Genomic DNA, 27,435 nt, shown 5'->3' on the forward strand with positions numbered 1-27,435 from the left:
TTTCTCAGTTTGATGCATGTCCTGATGTTGCATTCCAATTTTCAATAAAAATATAAGATTGACAATAGAAATTAAAGAGCTCTGTATTTAATATATGCCTTTTAATACCTCGTAGCTAGCAAAAATAATGACTTCAAGAAGAGTCTCCAAATCTATTCTTGAACAGATAAGACCGCTCCATTTTTTCAGGACAGCCACCCAAAATACATTTGAATGCATTGAATCTAAATGAGGTGTTTACATAGTCAATGGTTATCACCAAAGCGTGGAATGACCGAGGCTTTTGCGGACCGGACTTGAAGAGCCCCTGCATCAGCCCAGTCTTTGTTTGGAGACATAAAATATGACCTACTCTTGGACAAGTGGGATCCAGGTTCAATAGAGCAGAAATGTGGAGATGTATAGTCGGGGAAGCTTTGTTCCGCTTGCATCTGCGGAGTTAAGCAGGTTTCAGACTAAGCCGCCTAGCAGACACTGTTAAAAATGAGCCGCAACCCTTGCCAATAAATGAAGCCCGCCAGTGATGCATGTCCAAAGGCTTCCACTTGTTCAGCTAATCTCACCTCACTAAGTGAGCTCTGAGGTGGTCCTACTTTTCACCAAGAACCACACGATTTCTTCCTAGTGCCAATCATGTTTCCGCCACATCATGGCGACCACTGTACCGGCGTTGGGCCTGCACTCCGCATGTCTCCACACTAATTCCTGCACCACTGAACCAACAAGGCCGCCATGTGCAGTGCTTTTGAAGCTCGGCTCCCCTTTCGTTACTGGTTTCCAGTCGGATCAGCCGGATAAATGAATATGTATCATTATCTGTGATCCCTTTTTTCCACTGCAGGGCATTACGGTTTATTTGCGTAGCGCTGCCATTGATGACACGCCTGCGTAATTGTGCCCCGAAGCTCAATGCACACAACAAAATAAGCACAAAAGGCAGATGGCGTCCCTAACATAGTTATCGACGCTAAAAAGAAGACTGCACATGTTTCCTGCCGAAATACCCTTTCTTAATCCCACGGTGCAGCGTCAGAACGTCAACGGTGCTCATATAGTGCTAACAACCCCAAGGGCAAATAAGGGCCGCAGAATTAGAAAAGAGCATCTCAATTTGCTTTCTAAATGTGGTCAGGTGATTCGTGCAACAGAAGCCTTTGGGTCGTGTTCTAAACGTTAGCCAGTTAAATTTATTAAAAGCCCATATGACCCAAAGACCATAAATGCACGCAAGCATGCACGAATGGGGCCTGCTGCTCTACCAGCAGCAATGGTGTTTGTCCAGAACTGGTGCAATTCTGCCTAGGCTTGCACCAGCAGAGGGGGTGCCATTTCGTCCACAAATCATACCTATTGTGATATAGCCAAGTACTGACATGAGACCCTTTCCAACATGTCTGCCCCTCACTTGTCCTGGAGTGTAGACTGTGCATTTGGCTCCCTTCAAACATGGCCGCCCCTTGCCCATCCGGCACTGTGCATTTGCTTCTCTTCAATCACGGTCTCTCAGTGGCTGCGGCGATTCCCAGCAGGCTCTTGTCAGTGTAAGGTCATTAAGCTTCCTTTCTTTGGCAGTTTGTTTACTCAGACACAAATAGATTGAATGTGCTGCTTTCGAGCACGAAGCATCAAGGACTTATGGAGGTTCTGCAGAGGCAGAATTATTGATTATAATTTTCATTTCAATTACACATTTTACGGTGATGCATCGCCTTTCACGGCATCCCTAGATGGCATCATACCATTTTGAAAAAATGCCAATAACTTGATACTTTGTAAAACAGAGTTTTTTGCAGCAGGATTTGGTGTTGAAAAGTATAATTGAAGACTGGACATCTGGGCACTTGCTACCGCTGGCTCTCCAGATGTTTTGGACTACATTTCCCATGATCCCTTCCTATTGACTATGCTGGCTATGGATGATGCGGGTTGAAATCCATCCAAAACATCTGGAGAGCCAAAGGCTGCATACCCCTGGCCTAGGTTATGTGGCATTTGCGACATAGCAATGCAGCGGCATAGAGAGATCGCATAACGCAGTCCTAGGAGAAGGAATACAAGGGATTCCATTTCCCCCATCCCTCTCCATCTACATCAATGCCACGAGGATGTGGAGGGCTATTGCTGCAGGTCTCCACATCACCCCAATTCCTCTCCCTGGGGACGGCCAAGCGATCCCGGGTGAGTGCTTTAGTACAGTAGGAAAACGCTGTCTAACAGAACCTAGGTTCACCTGCGTTAATGGCCTGCAAGTATTCTGCTGCCGCACCAGCACCTAAAATATCATTCTTCGGATCCCTTTGTTGTTGGTACTGCACTACCACTGACTGTTCTTCAGCCTAATGCAGGATTGCTACATTGTTAAGGAAGAGGAGAGCGGCCAATTTGCCCGAGGTGCATGCACTGCATCCAAATGTGTGGATCCACCAGCACTGCCCATGACCCAATACCTTAACTCTAATTGGAGAACGAAAACCTCTTGCCTGGGCCTGATGCTGGAGTATTTTGCACAGGACATAAAAGAAGCAGGCAAGAGGCTGGCACGCTCCTGCATTCGTACCCCTAACACTCCTGACACGGTATGCACATAGCTTCTCCCCGTTGAGCCTTACATATCCTTAAGAGACAGAAGGTGCATCGCCCAATAGCGTTCAGGCGGGGGACTGATGTCCAAGGCTGGTCATCTTCTGAAGGGCAATATGTGATTGATCTATGACATCACTGGACTGGCTATGTAAATCCATTCTTGTTGGCTAGCCGGAGAATGGACAATGTGCAGAGCCCTCCCCGGCTCATTTAAGAGGTGTCCTCCAGTGCATGGCCTCCCCGTTGGCAATTTATCATTGTTTGCAATTACATTAAATGCGTAGGAGGCCCCTGGGGTTTCTCGCTCCCATAATTGGAATTCCTGCTCAAAACACCAGAAAAAGAGAAGCCACCGCTAACTTCAATAAACAGTGGAAGGGTGAAGAGATGTCCTTCAGCGCCGGGGGCCATAATGCAAACTTGCGGTCATAGATGTGTGGTCTTCAGTTGGCCATTAGATACTGTGGCCCTCAGCATTCCCCATTGTCCTTTGCAGGGTGCATGCACGACTAGCTGGCCAGCATATGCATGCTGCATGCTCTCTGACCTGGCGGCGTGCAGCCAACGAAATAACCAATAATCAAAACACCACCGAGAGACGGTAGGAAATTGATCGACTATTTGATTGAAGCATTGGCATGATGTCTAATATTAATGGTAGATGTGTATAATCTTTGAAATGTTAGATATTTATTTTATGTGATTTTATTAGTAGTGTGAAAAGTTAGAAAAAAAACAATTAAAAAAAAACCACCACCAGCTTGGGGCCATATTGTGGAACCCTAACTTCAAAATAAGAAAATACAGTCAGAGACTTCCCTCTCCCCCTTAAGCTCTCCCCCTAGGCCACTGAAACTGTGCCAGAACTTCCTTCTTACAAAGCCAAACAACTCACCAAATACACATTTACGACACCGTGCGCAGCTGCTTATATGCGCTCCTGTGATTAAGCGTTCACATTAGAGTGTTCCAAAAGCAAAATTGATGAAACATAATATAATAGTGGAAAATAAAGGATTCAAACTATTCCCATGGGCCCTTGTACCCTAGAAACTAAACAACAGCCTGTCTTGAGTTCTACCATCTGACAGAGGGGGAGTATCCAAAGCCCAACAGAGTGCCTGGCTCCATAACATCACAAGAGATACAGCACTTTATGCAGTGCAAATTAGGACATAAACGCCCTCAATTGCGACTTTTTACAGTATTACTTGTCGATGCGATCTTCAATTTTATACAGAGGTCAACATATTTCTTTTCTCAAGATATCCGATTTTGTTTCTTGAGGGCTTACTAAATTGTCACAAGGCAACTGAACATCATTAAAAAAAAAAATGATCAAACCTTGAAAAATAACAGCCGTTTCCAGACCATAAAGGGCATTGCTCATGAAACGCTTGGCTTTGGAGACAGGTTTGAGGGAAAGAGGCCTGCCCTCTTTTCAACTACCTGCAAACTGTTGCAGGTGTGAGTATGCGCACTCCGACATAGTCCACGTAGTCTGTAATGGCCAACGACCTTACAATATTGAGGTAAATGTAGGGACTTGCTAAATATTTTGTGATCTGCCCAATTCTGACCTTTTGTATATAGAATAGCAGTGCTGCCTATCTTGCAGGAAGTGGCTGGTTTTAGGAGAAGGTGACTTTCACCAACTTTGGTACTAACCAGATAAGGCTTTCTGAGGTCCGGCAAGGCCCCGGACCCTCTAGCTATACAGGATTGGATGATCGAGCTGTGGTCGCACAGTGCAGATAATGGCCATTTTCATCCATGTAGCCACGTTTAGATGCCTATGTTAGATTGATTGAGGGGGGCACTGAGAAGAAGAGAATGAGAACACCTGTCCGATAGAGTTAGTAGGTTACGCAACTAGTGAAGGAGCGATAGGCTCATCCTCCACAACATGAGAGAACAGCTAGAGTCAAATTTCACCAAGAACGCATTGCGTTATCCAACAAAGTCAATAGCCAATTTCATCCAACAACCATCCGGCATTTCAACAGGTGCAATGGGTCCCATGCTGTGTACCCTCTGTGTTGTGTTGCTTGAGTTATCCGTTTCTCGGTACATCGTTAAAGGGATAAGACATGGTACCTCCTGTGCGTTGAGGCATGTATTAGCAAGGTTGTTCGTGTGTGTGTGTGTGCCTGAATAGTGAAGGGACCGAGTGTTAAGACGGATTTATGAACTCTGTCCTGGCGGCGCAGAAGTTCAGAAGGCCAACCTAATTACTTGGAACAGGGTAACCTCTGGACAAGCCAGACCAATCAGGGTAGCGATCGCGGCGGTCAAGACTAGGTCTCAAGATGGGTGAGGGTGACTGAAAGCCCGCAATGAGCACACAAAGCAAGGACACTTACAAACTACTCCAAACAGGTGTTATATTAAAAATATATACACATTTATTCCAAGGCCTTTAAAACAATGACCGTAGCGAGAAATCACAATATAACTCTAGTAAACCAACACATACCATACCAATACAATATGTATACAAATACAAACAAGTCTATAGCGTTAGATGCACAAAATGTGTAGTCCACCTAAAAGGGAAGGAAAACAGGCAGTGCGAAATAATGCTTAGACCCAGTCCGCCTTCAGAGGCACCTAACTAAAAGGAAGTCCAAGCCCTACGAAGAGTGAAGCCTTGTGCTCAAATGTACCTGCACACGCTGGTGCCAACGGGCAAAAAGGGGAGTCTCTTCGGGGGAATCAGGCAGTTCAGTTCGGTGCACAAATGAAGAAGAACAGAGTTCCGCGACTCAAGCGCAGCCTCCACTGTGGGCAGAAGCAGAGCACGAGTACGGAAAGGTGTGCTGTTTTGACACAGCGGGGAAAAGCTATGGGCTCCTGCAGGAGGGCGAACAGTTCCTAGCTATGCTACTCACCGGTCCCCGATGCAAGCAGACCCAGGCTTCTCCGCGTCATTTTCAGTCGCTGGAAGGTTCAGGAGAGCAGGGGACGTCTCGTCGTCGTGTTGATTCTGCAGCAGCAGAGTTGAGTTAAAGATGTCCCAAATGAAGTGAACCCGCACAGATTGTTACCACAGCAGGGCAACGGAGCGGCTGTGTGTATCTCAGTCAAATGTACACTACTCACTTCAGACCTGGGAACGCCAAGTGTACGAATCGTGTGAGAGTGACAAGGACTAGAAATACAACACAACCTGGCGGCGGTTACAGAGCAAGACTCCTGTGTAGGCTGGTCAGTCTGCTGGATGGCCCAGAGACACTTCCGAAGGCTTACGAGCAGGAGATGGTGAAGATGCCGAGAATAGCTGTCCCCGCTATTCCAAGGGTCGAAGTACCAGTACAGGCCTTCTGGTTCGATCAGAGGTAAAAAGGGTTTCACAAAGCGACAGCAGTGCAGAGGAGCAGTCCTTCAGCGGGTCACCAGCGATTCCTTGGTTCAGCCTTGTGGTTGCAGGATACTTGGCTCCTGTATTCCTTCGTTCGTGAGAACTCAGGAGATCGACCTTGTAGTGGTGTTTCCAGTCCCCTCTTATCCACGGTTACCTTCGCGCCAAAACGGAGGGGACCCAATGGGAGATCCGCTCATCAACACTCACCCCATACGTGGACCTATCACGGACCACGGTGGTCCCAGGCATTCACACCACCCTAGACTCTCTGGCACCCAGGATGTGTATTGGGACCAGACATCCCAGCCCACATCCTGGAGGCACACAAAAGGCCTGTAGAAGCCAGCGAAAGCATCCGTGTTTCGCGGGAAAGTACATGCCCAAATAAGGAAGGCCCCGGGTCGGCTCAACCTGGGGAAGGTGAAGGGAGCAAGACGGTCAGCGGACAGGACAAAGGAGCCTCGTGGTCTGGCCATTTTGGGAGCCAGGCCACCATTTTGGGCTAAGCGCGAGAAACGCGCTTAAAACGCCAAAAGGAGCTCAAAACACAAGAAACGATCGCCGCCACCATTCCCGTCCGTGATTCACTTGCACCGATCAGTTACAATCCAAAAAGAGTATCTAGGGCCTGTAGAAAGCTAGAGGCCCAAGAGAGCAGTAACTTAGCTTACAGTGCCCTCTTGTGTCATGTTGCACAAAAGCCGCAAAATGATAAAAGAAACCACGGAAAACAGCGTTTCCCGGTACTGACTGTCTTAAGGGCATGTCAGTTTCCCCGTAAGAATGGAGCAAAAGCTCAGAGGAGTGCGGCAGAAGGCTGCACTTCTCTGGCAAAGTCTAGATCATGGTGAAAACAACAGCAAAAAGTTTAGGGGTTGCCACATGGAAGGAAAATTACCCACAATTACGAAATCTTTCCCAACACCAAGGCAGGAAGAGGGTTGGTGGTTCATGCATTGACGGTAACTGGAGGTTGGGCGAGGGCCAGTTGGGCATTTTTGTCCATGGCTTTATGCCAGCAGGACCTGCTGATTTGCCTTAAATAAAGTGTTACCCTAAACTCTGACTCTGTCGCCTCACTTCATAACCAGAATAATGACCAAGAAAGCGCATTGGGGTGTTCAGTGTAGGTTGAGTCTATGCCATCTGTTCTCTTTCTGGACACTAGTGGGTATCCTTAGAAACACAAATATACTTGTTCATTACTTCCCCTTAGTAGGAAGTTTGTGTAAAGTGATAACAAAACAATATTTACTTGAAATGGGAAGTATTAACACAGTTTTCCTGCATAGTCTTCTCATGTTAGAAAATGCACTGAGGGTGTACCATTGGTCGCAAGAAAGTTCCCAGAATTCCCAGGGGATGGGAAAATGCCACATTCGGCAATGAAAAAAATCCAACAATCTCTCATCCCTCCTTCCTCTCTAATATAAATTAAAAAACCCATTAGGCGGATTTCAAAAGATGTCAGTCGACCGATAATTATACGCGACATCCTTCCGCGAGATAAAAGTGATTACTGTGGATGCAAATCACTTAGCAACCACTCGCTGCCTCCAGAGCGCAAAGCCGGGCCGGCCATCCATTTTCGGCCCTCTGCTCGCTTCCTCTGCACCAAGCAAACACAAACACAGATAAAGGGAGACACAATAGCTCTTGACACGCAAATAGGTTAACACAATAAAGCCAGCTTTGGCTGGCTCACTCCTGGGAGAAAAGCAATTCTCAGGCAAGCAGGAGGTAATAAAACAGGGCTTTTGTGTTCCTGGCTGCTATGCTCGCCCAATCCCAGATCTGCTGCATTAGATGATAGCAATCACTGCTTTATTGAATTACCTTTCATGAATATTAGCTTTCTGAGAAACGCAAGAAGCCGCGGGCAGATATGAGGAACGCGTATGCGTGCACGCGCCACGGGATGTGTGCATCCGTGTGGAGCATGGGAAGTGAACAAAGAATTAGATTCAGAAGACTCTTGTCTGGAGCATCAGGCAGTAGACTCTCAATCCACAAGCCACCAGTGCCCACCTCCCACCCAGAGTCTCTAGCTGGAGGATCTGTGCCACCTTCTGTAAACCAAGGCAGATGTAAAGATTTGTACCGCCTGAGGCAAAGATACATTTCCTCACCCTCTTCTCTGTCACACTGGTCAGAATTGATAACTGAATGATGAATTTGGTGCCCCTTAGAACCATTCTACTTGCCAGTGATGCTATAAGACGATGCATAGATTTACCTTTGCATTGCCGTAGTATTGACCTTGCCTGCTGTCCTCTGCTATCATGCCAAAATCTCATTTTGCCAAGCGGTGCCCTCTTTCATCATAAATCACTTGTATGTTATGCCACATCGCAGAAATTTGACCCGATGTCTATAGCCCGATTACCACACTGTTGTATCAGTTGGTCACACCTCTAACAGACATGTCCAAACCAATCACTTTGAAGAGCTCGCCTTTGTCGGAGACTCTGGGCTGTGGGTGGGTAGAGAAGCCTGTGGATACATATCTCTTCTACCACTAGAGTCAAATGCATTGCATTCTGGGGGCATGTTAATGTGTGTTCCAGCCAATCGGTGTGGACGTTCTTGCTCTTTGAGATGGCATAAAACATTGCATGTCTACTCAATAAGACCAGCCACAACATCCGGATCCATCAGAGTAGCCATTTTGAATGGACATAAGGCAGTTCCGAAGGGCACAGAATCCATGAGTGGATTGGCTGTCTTTTGCCTCCCCTGTTTCAGAATCCATCTCTCCATCTATCCCAAGGGGCAGATGGGGGATAGTCCATACAGCGTTATCCTTTAAGTGTATGCAAGAGCCTCCACCGTCTGCCCACAACAGGTGTACAACCTCTAAGATGGCATAGAGAAGGCAGATGGATTTGTTCTGTCATGCTCATTTTTAAACAGTGACGTACTACGCACTACGTTCAGCCATTCTGTATTACGCAATATGCAACGAACAATTTGGACATTTGGCTTTATTGTCAGATGCAAAAAATATAATAGGAAACTGGTTGCCCATCCCTTTACTTCTTACACAATTTGTATTCACACCACTTTTATGCTTCAATTGCTTTCAGCATTTAGTCAACAGAAGGGCTGTTTAAAAAAAATAGTTAATTGACCACACATAGAGATCCGCAAGGCGAACTAGCGAGCGATTGTAACGCAGAAATTATAAGAACCAAGAAGAACTTAAAAAAGAAAAAATCAGAAGCATCAAAGGCAACTGTCTATAGAAGTTTCTCCACTGTAAGGAAAGTGGAAGAAATGTGTTCCCTGCTCTCACAGAAGAAATGTATCCGAGATTTAAACGACAGCCATGACCTGCATCTCATACTTTAAAAATAAGGTGCAGCTCTGAAAAATTGGTATTATACCTGCTCACGTCTAACATCAAATAAAGTCCCGTCCTGATGAAGGCCCAATAAATAGTTTACTGAGAATGTCAGAAAAGCTTATCACGTCAGAGGGGCCAAAACATGTGTCGACAAGAACATAGCTAAATATCATGGAATGTTCTGTCTAGTTTTTCCTTGTCCATATACAACGGCTCTGTCTTAGCACCCTCCCACTGACAGGTATATAGAAAATACCCAAGTAAAGTCTTTTGAAGTGGTCAATACTGTTCCCCAGGTTTAAAAGTGGGAACATTGATTGAACCTGATAAAGTATACTGAAGATGTTGTGTGCTATAACGAAGTAAGTCACACTTTGCTAACTCCAAGGCAAAACTGTTTTAGGGCGTTTTTTTTTAGAATGTTGATGTCTGTCTGAAAAAGCGTATTGAACAAGTTGAATTTGTATAATGGTTTTGAACCATGAATATTATCAATAACAAAAAAAAGTTGAACAGCAATGAATGAAATTCTCTATTTTATTAAACAAACCTTCTGTTGACTAAATGCTAAACGCAATGAATGCATGAAAGTGGTGTAAATACAGTCTGTGTATAGGAAAAGCGAGGGGTAACCAGTGCCCTATTTTATTTTGTGCTGCTTAGTGCTTTTTCCTGACTTGAAACTGGTCCCCCAAAGTCAAAGAAGTAGGAAGTACCTAATATGTATACATGTATTGTCAGACGTATGGATCTTTTTCTGCAATTCTTTGTGAGACCGGCCTAGAGGCGGTGAATGAAGCCTTCCTCTGCAGCAGACACCAGAGGGCTAAACGTAGATCCTCGCCAGCACCACTGTCCTTTGGAGAAAGCTCGTTTGTGTTCCAGGGGTCAGGGTTCGCTGGGAGCATCATTTCAGAACAAGTCCGGCAGAATTTCTGCGCCACAGCCTGCGGCCAGTGAACAGCAGAAGATCAGCTTAAGCTGCTTCAAAGTCTTGCCATGACTAATTGCAATTACTTTTGATAAAAGAGCAGTGAGGCTTTGCAGAGGCCAGGCAAAATGGATTTACGTGTGCAGGTGTGGCCACTTGAGCCCGCTGAAATATCCCATCACTGGCGCACCGTGAATAACTCTGGGGAAGAGCTGCTCACAATTAGCCAATGCGCAGTCAGGACGGCCCACACTGGAGACACTTCAAAGCTGCTCTTTGGCACCAAATCCAAGTCATGTCAGCCCATTTCATGAGAACACTCTGCAATTCAAAGGAAGCTCCAGCCTAAGCAGGAAGCACACTTGCTGCATCTTCTTTTAAGATCTGGTTACCAGATGACTCCACGTAAACAGGGCCACCAGGCCCAGTCCTGGGGATTCATTTCTCCATCAAATGCATTCTGGGACGTGTAGTCTTGGGTCTCTTCCAAGTGGACTAAAACTAAGGGAAAAGCAAATCCCAGGACTGGAGTAGCGTGTTCTCGGTGACATGGAGTCACTGGGAAACCCTGGAGATTGCAAAATAAAAACATAATTTGTGATTACGGAACCGACAACTGTTAAAGACCTTAACAAAAATCGGATAAAATAAAATCCATCCCCCCTTGTGAGCCAGCCTGCCCACCCCACTCCCCAATACCCACATAGATAGAGAAAGCCACAGGCAGGTGTGTGAGCTCGTGTCACCCGAGCACCTTTTCACTCCCTTCCTCACAACCATTCATACTAGGTCACTAGAAGCGCCCCGGAAGTAAGTGTTATTTAACCAATGCAGCTTTTAGACCGGCTCGGATGGATCGTATCTAAGAATAGCTACGGGGTCATGGTCCGTGCATCAGTTACGTTTATGGTTCTTTGGCGGATGCATTAACCCCATGACGTTTTTAGAATAATGACGTTCATCACCAGCAGAAGGATGAAAGGCTGAGTCAGGCCAAACGGGAATCAGGGTTGAACCTGAGATCTGCACGCTGAGTTTCTCGCTTTTTATCAGCCCACCCAGTCACTGTATCCTGCTCCCCGGTTCCTTCTTTCTGTTCTCAATCTTCTGCTTGTGCTTCTTCTTACTTTGGGTCTTTTCAATTATCGCCGCCAAAATTGTCAAATGCTCCTCCTTTTGAGATTCACTCTTCTCCCGCCTTATTTTTAAGAAACGTCAATATCCACCAGAGGTTCATTGTGTTGCTCGCGTGCCTGGGGATGGGCTTGTGGGCCATCTCTTTACTGGTTGTATTTTGGGGACACTGGCCTTTTTTCATGTTCATTGTTCCGCTTATTTTGTATTGTAAAGTGCTTTTGATAAAGGCGCCATATAAGCAAAATAAATATATAAAAACAGGCAAATCTCACTAGAGAGCGCAAGACTCTGCAATATCGTGTCAGTTTAGAAGCTTTATATGGTCCCTCACTGAGCACCAACACGCCACTGATCTACCCGAACCATCACTTTAGCAAACTGAAAGCTTTCGTAAAGTTAAGTTGTTATGCAAAGCCACACCTGTTTTATGATGTATTGCGATTGACCCACATTCGTGGCCCTCGCAAGTCATTTTTTTCCCTTCTGTGACCAAGTGTAATTACAAGTAACAGCGCCGTGATGCCCATGGGCTGCTTTGTGCGCTATACAAATGTAAACATAAATAAACAAATAAAAGTCCAGGTGCAGAATCATGCAGGAAGAAAACAGTCTGACCAGAAACATGGGGATACTCGAGTTCATAGGCTGGTTTCACCTTTTGTTGGCATAGCATTTAACAGCAGGGGTGCAGAGTACATGGGTCATCCAGACCCCGGACACCCCTTGGTAACAACCCTCTGTGCTCAAAGTTCCCAACACTTTCAGTGGATTTACTTAAAATCGGTCCACCATCCTACCCCCCACCCCCCTCAGGAAAAAGTCAGCTTCCCAGTTTAACAGTGGGATCAAAAGAAAGGGTTGCGACTATTGTGAAAAGCCACAACAAAGGCAGGGGTGCTTGACCTCTCTCTCCAATCACTAGATCATACATTCCACCCCTGTTTATCTTCTATGGAGCAGATGGTATTTTCGGGAAGTGTTGTAGAAGTATTAATAAACAAAATAAAGTCTGAAACAGCCCGATTTTTACATGGATGCGTCTGTGAAGCCGTTTGTGTTTTTCCTGCGTACAATGCACGGTTATTTGGAAACTGTCACAGGCTAGGGGAGTGTAGCTCTACTAGAATTAATAGATTTCATGCGATCCGAGCCCATGAGGCATACCGGACCCTGTTTCTTGTACAGATTTCTAACACGGAGGCCTGAGAAGAAGACAGGAAGCTGGTGGGGCGAGGGTTGGCAGAGTTATGGCTCCCTCTCTCCATTGTTCCTATATGAGCTCTTTCCAGGATTCCAGCTTCATAAACAAGACAGGCCTGCTGGAGCTCCCAGAGCAAGAAAGCATATTGGATTTCCTCCAGGTCTGTGCCCTGCAGAAAGCTCTTTCCTCTCTAATGAATGCATGCAATGCTTATACCTCCCTGAACATGCCATTAAATGCTCTCCTTTCCATCACCCGGCGGAGCCATCGGACATTTTCCTCTTAATGGTTCCTAAGCATGTCCTTGTTTATCATCCTTCTTCCGCCATCCACCCATTTGGGAGAAGAACGGTTATTGACAATTGTTATTTTTAACGACAGACACTAATCTGGCTCCTAATTAGAAGTTGACTCGAGTCAAAATCATTCGCTGGAAAATGTCAAACTTATGTAAGCATCGCAAACAAGCCCCAGAAAAGAAAAAAACGGACTCCTCCCTATTTCGGCGATCAGAGAATTTAATGATATAACTGTCTCATTAGGTTGCGTGGGGCGCTTTGCAATACATTTAAATGTCACGCACACATGCAGTGTAACCTAATCATTAATCTCGGTGTCACAGCGGAGAATGACGTTTCGAAACAATGGTTATTTTCTGTTTCTCCTAATTGGGAGAATTTAGAGAAGTGGAATGCTCATTATGGTAAAGTGATAGCTGGCCCGCCATTGTGGGCAGCTGCTGGACCGGCTGGCCACACAGCTCGCTTTTAGACACAAACCACCTAGGCGGCTGCATGGCGCACAATGGCGACCCAACTCCAGCGTCTATGTCGGCAAAGGAAACCACTTGTGCATAGCACTCATTGCCGGCTTGGGTTCATTGCTACTAACATTACAGACCCAGGGGCCTTTGTGCACTTTACAAAAATCCCAAATTACTGAAGAAGCCCAGGAGATGTTTTTTTCTCCTTTGTCTGGCTCGTCATTAACGAGTTAATCTTTTATAGCAGAGTCTCTAAGCCATTGTTGCTCCACGTTGTCTTGCTTCCGAGACAAACGCGTTGCCCCTGAGCTATCCTCCCGGCACTATAAAAATAAGTTATTGATTACCATTTAAAAAGGAAAGCAAAAATGAATGGGAAACAGTTAAAGTAGCAATGGACAGTCTTGGAATCCCAAAGTGGAAAGAGTCAGCAGCATTTATGGGATGTCTCCAAGTAAGCAACGTTACGCTAACGGGAGGATGGGGACTTCAGAGAACGAGGGCCAATACTGCCTCCTTTGTGTTAGCATTTTAATCAAAAAGAATTTGAAAAATAAGTATTGCTCTATTGTTCAAGTAGCCTCATAGAATTATCACAAAAAGTTGCTTGTGAAGAAAATATGTGTCTGAAAGTAAATGAGTCCATTTTAGGTCATTGCTGTCGTTGGGGTTTCTTGGCTGCCTGAAGTGCAGGCAATGGGACGGTCTTTATGCTCCACGCATAGTGAAATTAATGCTTCTCGGCATTCAAACATCCTTTATGTCCTTTGGACACATTGTGTATAGTGCTACGGTGTAGTACGTAATCGGATTGCTGAGCCGACACATGTTTCGCAGACCGTAGCACTCTTCAGGGCCATCTGGATCGTTGGTGGCATAGAGGTTTATTGTACAAGGGTGGCCATACCAGTCCTTATGCTCAAAAGGAATGTCCCTAGGATTACCAGCAGTTACTTGATCCTGGTGGTGTCCCCTGTTTGAATATTTCTCTGGTTATTAGTTGCTAGAGAAAAGGAACTCTTTCCTCAAGGTACTTTCATCGTATGGACAATGCAGTTCCCAAGCAGCAAAGAGTTGAAGGCAAATGGATTTCACAGTCAATATACTGTAATGAACCCACCACAGGTGCAGCTTTCCCCGCTATGCCCAGCATACTCTGTGGGAGAGGTTTCCTAGCGGGTGAGGCCTTTCGGAGTGCGTTGCACTGCAATTAATATTCCAGTGATGTAGCCCGGGCTGTAATCCCTGTCCTTTATATAATACGACTGCTGATATTTTAGGAGTATATGCCTTTAGCTTTTGCTAATTTTGGTACGTGGATGTTTGCGCGTGCGTTATCCATCACTATTTACGCAGGAAACACGAGTTTTCAATAAGGATTGGGTGAAGAAATACAGCGGCCCTTAATTAAGGTCCACCACCAAGTGATGTCACTTCCTGTGATGTCATTATGGGGTTCAGTGTCAGGTCATCTGGCTTCCACTTTCCCTTTGACTTTAGTGTGGAAAGGTTTGTTCAAGTAAATGCACCAGCTTTCAGCACCTCCATCTTCACCAGTTTTATTGCAATCTGCGCCTCCTTGACTTAACCTCCTTAGGTGCTCACTGGGCAATCTTACCTTACAGGTACCAGAAGTGTGGAATCACAAACAAAGTACTTGTGCGCTATTTATCACTGCTAAATCCGTGAAGCACAATATCAGTGAAAAGGGCGTTAGCAGCAGTCCAGTACCCACCAACCAATCCACATAGGCTGGTGCCAAATTAACAGTTGTATGTTGAGAGGGGTAGGATTGCGCTTAACACCATTGAAGTACAAAAAATAATAATCTGAGTACAGTATTTTAATGAAAATGTATTGAAGAACAGCTGACACGTGTTTCGACACTTGGGTCATCTTCAAGGCACACAAAGCTACAAATAATTAGTTCATTGGTGATATCCGATTGTATACGCTGAGTAATTCCCGTCAATCAGGACATATTACACGTGAAGGAAAACAAAAGACAAGATGCCACATTGGTCGACAAAAAATATATAGCTCCACAAATCGAGTGAGATTCAAATGTTTTTTTGTACTTCAATGGTGTTAAGCGCAATCCTACCCCTCTCAACATACAACTGTTACCTTACAGGTACTTCTGAAAAACATCTCAACATCTAGGGACGAAGAAGCATTTTGTATTCTTCATGGGAGAAGGCATCGTACACGGAAGCCTCTGTGCTATTGCTCGAGAGAATGTCCCAGTGAGTTGCTCTAGGAAAATATGCATTGCACGTCTGCTACAGGCCAAAGGTCCACCCATGTGGGTTGGCCACTGTTTATGCGGCCAGGGCAGGTTCTCTGTAACAGGGTGTTTGCTCAGTCGGGCAAACGACAATAATCAACAATTCAAAAGAGCAAAGTTGAGAAAATCCTAAAAAAAAAAAACATCTACTGTCAGTATTCCAAAGAACCAGGTCGCACACAAAGACTGTCTCACAAAAGTGAGGGTGTATGTTGCACAACTGGACTAAAACCTATAGGGGTTAATGAACACACTAAAGCAAGCTGTGGTTGAGAAACATGCAATGAAGAGGGTGGTGGAGACAAGCCAGCAAGAAGACGCTTTAGTGATGAGCCCAGAAAATGGTACTCCCTCTGCTCCCACCAGAGAACATTTAGCTGCACTCATTGACCTCACTGGAAATCCACGTGCGTGATCGAGGCGACAGCCTAGCCTCAGGACAGTGCTGCTACCGCAGACAAGTCTAAGTTGCCCCTTAGGGTGCCACCAGCAGGGGGCGATAAGTGTGATCCAGATGGACCCTACCAACCCCAAATCTGTCCTCACCGCACTTTAGCTGCAGCCGCAATAATCCCTTCACTAGTCCTGTTTTGGATTCCTTCTTAAGGAGGCCCGGCTGGTTGCATGTTTACTTTAACATGGATCGCTTGCGCCACCCTTATTCCCTCCCTTTCACGTGCTGTGAAATTCTGCATGCTGTTGTTGGTGCAGCAGCGGAGTTACTGGACGATTGTAAAGTTATAACGACTGGATAGTGGCCTTGGAAGAAACATGATAATGCTCAAAGCTATGGGGCACAGATGAAGGCCAGTGGGCAATGGCCGACCTGGCCCAGTAACCACTTAGGCCTTGGACATACTACTGATCTTTGACCTGGAAACAAATCCTCTGTGGACTGAGCAGGGAGTAGGGAGGGGCATGCCTAGGTGAAGAGTGAACACACGTAACACGTATCTTTTTGGGTGCCAAAAACAGCCACATTTTTCATTTCACAACTAACATAAATGCGCGAACATAAATGTGGCGTTTCTCCAATACACAGTATCAATAATACCAACACAAGCTACACCACTTCCTACGGGCAAGCGGTCCAGGCGGACCATGGCTCTCTGCCCTACTGGGGCGTCACATGAGGCCCTGTCGACTCCCCACCATGCCCCTCTCGGGAGGCATTATCGGAAGGCAGCCCCCCCTCTACCCGGCCCACCTGCCCCCTCAGTCTCACCTCCCCATCACCCACCGGGAGCCTCCAGTCGATGTGCCCCATTCCAGCTCCGGAGTCCCCCGGAAAGGGATCTCAGTGTCCCCATGGTCCTCCCCCACCAGCACCACTCTCCCCTTCCACCTAAAAGAAGGGGGGTGGGGGAACGGGATGGGAAAACAAACTCCTTACCACAGTCAGAGGGCTCTAGGTGGGCAGTGCAGGTACGGTGGCGACAACCCGCAGGGGCACTGTTTAAGCCCCCAGATTGGCACCACCGTGCACCCACCTGCCACGCCAGAGCCCACGAACCGCCCGTCCGCTGGCCCCCTGCCGGCCCAACACAGCGACCCCCTAATGGTGGAGTTTTGCCTTTGAAAGTGACCTGCAATGCGGAAGAACTTCTTCTCAAAAATGTTAATCCTGAAGAAATAACATCACAATTGATAATCGGCTTGATATGTATATTATGGATCATGTGTAAGGTAACTGATTATGCGGCCATCTTATTAATCCTGTTATAACAGCGCTTACAAGCAGGAGAAATCTGTCTGGAAGGGCTATATAAGAACGTGATAGTATCATTACTACTGTTGTATTATTTAAACCCACGAATCAACGTTCCTGTGTTTAATGTAAAAGTTTTAAATATACTGAAAGTTGAGCATTTTTGCTTCGGTTGTTTGCCTTCAAACTAGAAACACACTCAGCTGCGGCGAGCATACTTTGATACTTTGAGACAGCACTGAACAGCATGCTTTTCTGATATTATCATTAAGTTTCACTAGATACATGATCCATGTATAATATTTACTGTCGTTGGTCAACAATATCTGGTACAATAAAATAGTTGGGGGAGGGTAACACTGTCCTTGCGGGTGGGGACCTGGCCACCTTTTTAAGAATTGATCCTTAAATCTAGGTTGGACCAGTAGCTAGGCCACTGCACAGCAGAAGGCTCCCACAACACACTGCACAGCCATGCCACAACATACAGATACTGCATGGCCAAAAGTCACCACATGGTTATGCCACAAGACACTGCATGGCCATGCCACAAGATACTAGACCACCAGGTCTCAAGACACTGCAGACGTATGCCACAAGACACTGCACGGCCATGCCACAAGACACCATATGGCCATGTCACAAGACACTGCATGGTCATGCCACAAAATACTGGACCAGCAGGTACAAGACACTGCATGCCCCTGCCACAAGACATGGCATGGCCATGTCACAAGACACTGCACAGCTACACCACAAGAAACAGACAATGCATGGCCATGCTACAAGACTCCATATGACCATGCCACAAGATACTGGACCACCAGGTCCCAAGACACTGCAGACTTATGCTACAAGACACTGCACAGCCTTGCCACAAGACACTGGTCCTCAATGTCACGAAACACTGCACAGCTACGCCACAAGCCAGTCAGGGGTGGACTGGCCTTTAGGGAACTCTGGAGATTTCCCGGTGGGCCTCTGCACCCTGGGCCTCTTTTCTGTGGTATTTCCAAATTTTCTCATAGGAAAAGAATTGGGCTTGCTGAAAATGTGTCATATAGGGCCACTTTGAACTTTATTTCCAGGGCCTCTTTTGGTCCCCAGTAATTATTTCCAGGGCCTCTTTTAGTTCCCAGTCCAGCCCTGAAGCCAGTGCATAAGCATGTCGCCGACAATGCACAGCAATGCCACAAAACAAAGCGGCCCGATTGGCAAAAGCGTTTTCCCAATGAGAAAATCCTACTGCAAACGCTATTTAAACGCGGCCCTGTACGGCCGCAGCCAGGTTAGAAGTTACTGCACGGCCCTGTGGCAAGACGCCAGACTTAGCTGGTCTGCCTAAATGGCGCACATTTTCATCACCGTCAAATAGGACAATCTCATTATCAAGAACGCTTCCATTTCATTACACGCACGCGGCATTACAACGGCGCGCGCGAAGCAAGCATTCGCAGTGTTATGAAAAGGTGTTGTTGCTGTAATGAGGGTTGTAATGAGGTAAAGTATAAATGGAATATAAATGTGTTCCACAATACCACGACGCACAGACAGCGGAAGGGAACAACATGTACCAGAGCGCCCAAGTGCCTCTCATTTCTAACGGCGTGTCACATTGCGGTAAACAAGCCAAGTCGGTTGAAACAAACTGTAATTAACGCAGCATTACGGTAAAACAAAAACATATATATGACATTGAAATACTAACACGCATAGCTCGACACGTGCTTCTTTCTAGTGACGTCACGTGCACAGCACTACCAGGCCACAGGAACGGCAGAAGAGCACCGCCCCGCACAACACAGCATCACATAGCATAACGCGTGGGTTGTACCAGTACCGCCAGGGCGGGGGTTGGGTTTCCTGTGCACAGAAATTGCCATGCTCGTGCCCAGGCCCTTCCACTCAGCCATACCATGCCCACCGAATGGAGAACGGAAATGCCAGCTTAACTTCATTTCATCTTTGCAGGATGGCCTGCACTCAATTGGCAGCATTGTTCTTTCTTTAAAACCCTCAAGTGTTGACGATGGGGTTTTAACGGGGGCCTGCCGGTTCTAAAAATCAAGGGCCCGATTCCTATAATGTTGAGCATTTTCAAAGTGACTTTGCACTGCCGGAAAGTGACTTTGCACTGCCGAAACTGTTTGGACTTGCATCCGGGCAACTTGCGCCGTTCCCACACGTGCAGGGCTTCTTAGATTTTAATTGTTCTTACGTGCAGGGCTTCTTAGATTTTTATTGTTCTTACTCAAAATGCAGCGCGGTGGAGAGGAGCACAGTGCAACGCAAAGCCTGTGTTATGCAGGCACTAAAACACACATACACCCGGGGTCCGATTCATGGAATATTTGCACAGTTCAAAGTGAATTTGCACTGCCGACACCAACCCTGATTCATGGAACTGTGCAAAGTGTATTTTTGCCGTGCAAAGTCCGGGCAAAGATATTTTGTACTGCAACAATGACGTTACCCGGACGTTGCACTGCAAAAATACACTTTGCACAGTTGCATGAATCAGGGTTTGTGTCGGCAGTACAAAGTCACTTTTCAGCAGTGCAAATTCACTTTGAACCGGGCAAGTATTCCATGAATCGTGCCCTCCGGGTCTTCAACATGAGATAAAACCACGCAACCCGTAACCAGTTACAAGAGGAGAGTGCCACTCCCCAGGACTGGGATTACGGACCCCCACCCAACTTCCAATCTTCCTACTGGCTCCTGTAATCAATGTTCGTGACCTCGAAGTATTTACAAAGTTACTGTCCTATATGTTCAAATAATATTCCTTTTAAAAACACACAATGGATTGGATGGAGTTTATTTCTAAAATAAAGCAAGTACAATGTGCACTGGCACCTGAGGCGTCTCGTGCAGTTGAAACTGACTACAGAAAGCTCATTGCATCAGTTGAAACTGACTACAGTAAACTCATTGCATCAGTTGAAACTGACTACAGTAAGCTCATTTCATCAGTTTCAAACTGACTACAGTAAACTCATTGCATCGAACCGCCCGGAAGATCATTTATTGATTAATGACTTTCATGGGGTGGGCAATCTGGGGTTGTTATGCAAATAACTCTTCTTAGGTGAAGACTTGTTTCCAGTCTGATTTTGTTTTGGGACACGTCTTGCGAGGCGCTCTCTTTCCTGGCGGCAGGTTATACTTCTCTTCAGCAAGCACTTGAATCTACCTTTTTTTTTTTGGGAACATAGTAAGAAACAATTTAATTGTTATCAATCTGTTCATTAAAGGAAAAAGGCGTGTGCTACCCGAAAGCATAAACACGTTAATTCAGATCTCTAACAAACGCTTGCACCGTGCCGCACTCTTTAAAACAAAGCGTGCACCCCAAACTTTCAGACCCACTCTCTGGGATTATGTGTCAACTGGCCACGCACCAACATGATTTTTGGAATCGGTTTTTAACTCGATGTTCTTTAAAGCAACCTGCGGCGGATTGTATGTTGAAGGGCCACTGTGGTGCGATGTCGAGGGCATTCCTGCAATTTGGCAACATTCAAAGCCCTCGAAGGCAGAGGGGGTGAGGGGTGGGTGTTCTCTCTCTCTGTCTCCCTCCTCTAGCAGGCCAGTGCACAGGGTACGGAACTCCCTGGGAGGGTACTGATGCCGAAACACGGCGTTTCCGCCTGACTTCTGTGGGGACATCTGTAGTAGTAGAAAGGGCCGCGCACTCCGACGCGCCGCCATGACGCACTCTGCGCGCATCTTTGGTGTGTTGATAGGAAACCGCCTGAATGGCTACCATAATGCACGGGGGGAACGTGCACTCCCCTCACTGCTGTCAAATGCCACGCGCGGCTCCATATTAGGGAGCTTGGCCAAGAGAATAAAGGCCCACGAAGGAAATGGGGCCGGGGACCCAGAGAGGACGCCCGGAGATTCTGCTCATTGTCAAATAGGCGCACGCCCACTTGCTTTGACTGGTCTGCGGAGCATTGGGAAGGGCTGTTGCGAACAGAAGAGAAAGTTCGGTGGGGAAAAGAAAGTGAAGTGGGACTCACTGCCCACCCCCCCCCCCCAACCCACCCACCATCCTTTTGAAAGCCTGACCGCTGTGAGATAAGATGCTGGGACCGTCTGCGGGTTACAAAGGCATCCGTGCACAGCTCCGGAGGCGGGTACTCAGCACACACCAATAGCTGCCTCATTCAATAAAAAATAAAAAAACTATTTCCTGAACCTCTGAAACACCAGGGTATGAGAACCGGAACTTTTGATCTGTCCGTGTGACCACAGATCTCAGCAGCACGCGTTCAACCCACTGAGCGATCAGACTGGCAGCAACTGGCGCCTGGAAACACCTGTGTATAGACGCCATACAATTGTCCGATACATAAAAACCTTCCAAAGAGCCGAGCTGTAAGACTCTTACGCGAGCTGCATCTTCATATTGAAACCTACACGGCCCGTGCCTTCTCATTTCGCTACCGCCGGTGGTAGCAAAAGCTACCACGATGATGAATTACCGTAAAGACAAGCCACCTCTAGCGAGGAGCCCATCAGGGCGAATATATCTGTCTAAATAAAGATTCAAACTGAACAGCACCGCGTGGGATTGATGGGTGTGCAGGGGGGGCGAAGGGGTGAAACATTTAGCGGATTTCGAAGGCCATCTCATAGAGCCAGTATGAGAAGTTGCCTACTGAAACGCAGGGCGCCGCTGTGCTGTTCGCTATTGAAGCATCGCAGATGCAGAAGCCCCGAAGGGGCAACTAAGAAAGGATGCTTCTGACATGGGAGGTCCCAACGGTTGCAAAACTCCTTCGCTACGGAATTCTGGAAAACGGAGTTCGAAATTGCCTTTACCAGAACAAAAACAGAAGCACGAGCACGTGAAAGAAATGGCAACAGGACACAGCAGTTGACCATGTTGCTTCTCCGGGATGTACGTGCACTAGAAACTGTTATTTACAGTTATCCTTCCAGACAGGGGCTCATTGATGTTGCATGGCCGGTGGGAAACACGCCATAAAGTGTGATGGGCCGTAAAGGGGTGTGATCTGTGCGTCGGGTGTTCTTTTGAACTCGTCCCAAAGCTGCAAAGGCCGCTTGTCTGCGTCCTTTAAAGCGCCCGTTTCTCCTTTCCCGCAGAGCTCGGGGGCTTCGCTGTAGGTTTACAGCCTGGGTGCCAAGTCAGATGCCGGGACGCACACGTCGAGCCCTCTGCTGTGCACGGCACCGAGGTGCGGTATTCGGCCCGGCCTGTCAAAGGACAGTGTGTGCATTGAGCGGGTCACACGTGGGTGCCAGACCTCTCACGTCCCGGCCCGCCCAGGTGCGCCGTGTTTGGGTTCAGGCTGGAGGGCCGGGTGCCACCCGGGCTGGGGAGCGCCGTCTGCGACGCGCAGGAGCGCCTTTTATGAGGGAGGCCGGCGGGATGGGCTACCACCGGCGCGGCCGCCGCTGGTCTAGACGGTTCCATGCGCCCTAACTCCCGGACCCAGCTGGCTTCTGGGTGGGCGGGGGGCTTTATTATAAACTATATGTCATAGAGTTCTATATGTTCAAGTATTTTCTAGAGCCAATGAAATGTGCTCATACACAGTGGCAGAGACATGTGTGATCCTGGGCGATTTTCCGAAGCAGAGAAACTGTTGGGGCTAACAAACTGCATTTTGCGTAAGAGGGTGGCGCCCACCTTCGGCAACGTATTGGTCTCATAAGCAACATTATTTAGGGCCCGAATTCATGTTATTTGTTGCACGGTTCAAACGTCGGCAGTGCAAAGTCACAGTGGACAGTGCAAAAAAAAAAATTCCATGAATCGGGGCCCTTTATGCTTTTTCGTACAAATTGTGATAAAACCAAAAGCCCTCCAAAGTCTGCAAGGCCACTCGGTTTGCGGTGGAAATGTATAGTTCCAGCGTCCTTTTGGGCCCACAATTAACCACGGGGTCCCGTAGACGCAGGGAGAGAATGGAGGTAGTTTCAGACGAACAGCGCCCGTTTCCGCAAACAATTCTCCTAATCTTTCTGGATTAGCACAAACAGAGCGTTTAATCTGCCTTCAGCAAGTGGCCCACTGGCCCGTGCCGTCAAGAAATGCACCACCCGCCCCTGGTTTCCCCAACGAGGGTCCCCCAAGGGCAGGCCAACAGCGGGGTTCGAACAGGACATTAGACACAAGGGCCCAGTCTCCTTGCAAAGCCATCCGTGGTGCAATAACTCTCCTTCTGAAACCCGCTAACAGCCCTGCCCCATCATCTCAACTCATGGTTTGCTCGGACTGGAGCTCAATTCGCAGTCGGTGGGATAGCTCAGTGGGTGAACGCACCGGCTGTAGATATCTGTGGGCGAACTTCGTGGCAGTTTTAACTCCCGTTGACTCAGCCTTTCATCCTTCTGGGGATGATAAAGCAAACTCTGCTGTGTCGGGTGAAATAGCCACCTGTTATGTGCGGTGTGCAAAACTGGGAGCTCAAGCGCTATATAAAATACACACAGTAACTGACCCAGGAATCACACTGGTTTCTTGCACACACTTCACAGTTTGTTTGCCATTTTCTCCCTTGCACATGGCATGCTAGTCTTTGCCAATTAAGCGTTACATATTAGCCTGATTCATGGAATTATTTGCGTGAAAAATGCAGATTTGCGCACCTTTCTGACCGAAAATCCCTGTTTGAAGTATGGGGATTTTCGGCCAGAAAGGCAAGCAAATCTGCGTTTTTCACGCAAATAATTCCATGAATCAAGCAGAAACAGTGTGCATGTGCCTCTTTCTTCTGAGTTGAAACGCTAGGTGGAAACCTACAACCAATGGCCTTCACTAACTTGCCTAAAAGTGTTTTATACAAAACATGTTACAACTCTGTGTATTTTCTTCAATAATATGCCTTTCAGTGCAGTATAGAATCCCACATCCATTGTGTATGGCACATGCCATGCTTTTAAGCGCTATAATGAATCATCGTGCGTGTGCCTTTAAGCGCTATATAAAACATGGGGTCATCTATCGTATGCCCTTCCACGCTTCACCTTTGAGCACTCTATAGAAACCTGCCCCCTTCTTCCCTGTAATAAATATATGCATAAGCCCGCGATCATTTTAGGCGTGACCTTTGCCTGCACCCACCACCCCCGCCCCGCTTACCACGCGGGATACCTGCGTGCATTAATTTTACAGGGGCACACGGCTGCCTGTGCCCTGGTCGCTGCGGCGCGTACTGACAAAGTGTTGCCCCCGCCCCCCCCCCCCCCCCCCGCGCCAACACAATACTCTGTCAACGACCTCACACACACATTTAACATCGAGAAAAAAACAGCACCCCGACTGCTCAAAGTCACAAGACCTCGGGGCCCACAACCACGAGGACCTGCAAGGGGGGGGGGGGGGGGGGTGGTTCAATAGTTGAATTGAAATGTTCAGCGCTATGCCTTGTTGCTCACCCACATCACCCCCACATCCAGAAATGTGGTACCAACCAATGTAAACTATTGCAAGTCCTCGAAGCACTTCGAATGCACTTTCCTCTCGCCGCCCCATCTGTTAGAAACGCCTGCCAAGTCAATACGCCAAGTGCGATAGTACATTACAGACGAGAACATGCACGGGTGGGCGTGAGACCCTCTTCTTCAACCAGGCTGATGGGAAACAAAGTAAAAACAACACACTGCACCCCAACTCTCCATCCGCCGACCCTAAAACAGCAACGGGGGTGGTCTCCCAAACGGTGAATAGGACGCTTTATAGCAACTGCGGCACACACAGCAACCTACCATAAATCTCGCGGGCGTCGGGCGACAAGCTCCCTCGGGGCTCAAAGGGGTGCAGTCCTGAAGAAGACCCCACTCCTTCCGGGAGCCATGAAGATGCAGGAAATACGCCTAAAACCCGGCCACAGAGAGGAGCTCAGACGCGCCTCGTCCAGGCGGCACAGCGGCGCATCCTCGCCCGTGGGTGGCAATTCGGCGATCCCCCTCGAAGACTGCTGCGGCCCGAGGTGGAAAAGAAGCCAACAAAAAACCAGCAGGACAATCCGAAATGCAAGAGGGCGGCCGGCCCGGCGGAGCCCGGACTCTCCGGGAGGTTGCAGGCGGCGGTGGGTGTGGGTCTCGCGGTGCAGGCGCCCGCCCGTCCGCTGATGGAAACTGCACAGAAATGATCAGGTGTAATTTTTCCGAGCTGCAGAGGTCGCCGTTCGCCTCATGTCACAATCCCGCTGCCTCCCGTGCCAATCACAAGTCAAGCACCAGCCCCGCGAGGAGAACTCGGCGGATCCAGCCGACGGGGTGGGGGGGGGGGGGGGGGGACTCGCCTCGGTGGGCTGCGGGCAGAGAAGCCGGAGCTGGGGTCCCGCGGGGAGGAGGTGCAGGGGCAGCCGGTGGTTAGAGCTTGGCTCCGCTCTGGTTGAAGATCGGGGGTCCCCTGTGGTCAGCCGCAGCCCCTTTCCCCCCACAGGAGCAGTAATCTCCGCCCGACCTGGATGGAGCGGTGAACCCTAGCGCGATGCCGCAGACTCCCTCGGGTGCGAGGTCCGGGGCTCTGCCGGCGGCCCCTGCGAGTCCTTGGGGCTTTATCTTTATGACCGCACCGTGGTGCGGGAGTGCCGGCTGGTCCCGGGATTATATCCTGCCCGCGAGCCGCCCCGATCCTCCGGAGGCTCTGATGGTGCTGAGCTGGGGGGCTCCGGATCAACAGCTCCCCTCTGCCTCTCCCAAGGGTCCTCCGGAGGAAGCTGGGAGCGGCGGCTGCAGCTCCGCCACCGTCCCCTGTTAATCAATTGACAGAAGCGGGGGCAGTGACAGCGCCCGGGCTCCCCGCGAAGCGTTGCTTATCCAGGGGCGCTCCCCTTGTTAACCCAACACTCCGCGATCTTTCCTCGGTGGGAGAGGGATCCAGCAGTTTTAATCCCCGTCCTTCCTGGTGGAGTCAGCGGCAGCAGCCCCCCCCGCTTTCCCCGGGACGGACTGCCGTGTGATGGGAGGGGGGCTATTCCGAGGGCGCAGGCATGACCCAGTAGCTTTAATCCAGAGGCTGCCCGGTGTTGGCGCAGACGGATTGAGCAGCTTTCCCCCAGGAGCGGCTGCTCTGCGCTGGTAGAAAGTCGCCCAATATCCCCGGTGATTTGAAGCCGGCTCCCCGCTCCCCGCGTCGGCCTCAGTGCTGCTGCAGGGTACGACGAACAGCGGGAGATGTCTGGTGCCTCGGTCGCCTCTTCCTCTTCTCCGTTCAGGGAGCTCCTTCCTGCTGCTCGGCTCCGGCGACACTGACACAGTGTGTGAGCAGATCCTGCCCTTCAGAGGAAGCCCGGCCCACTCCGGGGAGGCCGGCCCACAGACGCGAGCCTTCGACATGCAGGCACACACTATGCGTGCCGGGGGTAATTCACACCCTGTCGCATACCTTGCATATGCAGCGGCGTTTCAATCACCGCACAGAGGCGTCCCCTGCCAACACCTGCCTGTCTATCTATCTGTCTCCGAAAACTTGCAAAAGGCTCCAAATGTACCCAGGGAACTCCCTCTCCGTGGGTGGAAAAGGGCTTGGACTGTCAGTGATGTCGGTGGGGCTCAGGGTCGAGCTAGGTGATGGAATGAATAATCTGGGATGCCATTAATGTTGGGGGCTGGCTGCTTTGCATAAAGTCAGTGGGAACATGAGATTAACCACTGATTGGCCAACTGTGTCTGGCACAGTATTTCAAACATCCCCTCCTTCTGAGCCTGTAATACACACTGGTTGTGGTGCTTGCTTCGTCTGTCACAAGACTCACTGTAATAGTAAAATGCCTGCTAAGTACAAAGCAGGTCTTTGGACCATTCCCCCACTCTGACTTGGGCTGTCCTGGTAAGCAAAGGCAGACTTTTCGTTATAGCTAGTAAATCAATTGCATATCACCAGAGAGCAGAGGTCGAAGTGAGCAAGACCTATAAGGAGTTGAGTTCCACTACTTTTATTTTTTTACTGTTAACATTTCCACACATTTTTACAACTTTTATGGTTCCAGAACTGTACTTATAAAGTTAAAGCATCCCTCTTCGTTTTACAGCCCTATCGAATTGACAGTTAAAATTAAACCTGTGTCACTGTACACCTTGATGCCATCTCAGTTTGAATAGTTAATGGATGTTTTAATCGGGCAACA

The 27,435-nt window shown here is 48.2% G+C and overlaps 1 protein-coding gene across 1 annotated transcript in view; it reads right to left on the bottom strand.

The window, feature by feature from the left end:
* FAM222A (family with sequence similarity 222 member A) overlaps positions 1 to 26,579 on the bottom strand; it is a 305,618-nt gene extending 279,039 nt beyond the window's left edge. The window contains exon 1 of the mRNA XM_069619412.1: positions 25,067 to 26,579. The gene's annotated coding sequence lies outside the window, so the exon portion shown is untranslated. The remainder of the gene's footprint in view (positions 1 to 25,066) is intronic.
* Between the last annotated feature and the right edge of the window lie 856 nt (positions 26,580 to 27,435).

The sequence above is a fragment of the Ambystoma mexicanum genome, chromosome 10, assembly GCF_040938575.1.
Source record: "Ambystoma mexicanum isolate Mex_15411 chromosome 10, UKY_AmexF1_1, whole genome shotgun sequence".
NCBI classification, from domain to species: domain Eukaryota; kingdom Metazoa; phylum Chordata; class Amphibia; order Caudata; family Ambystomatidae; genus Ambystoma; species Ambystoma mexicanum.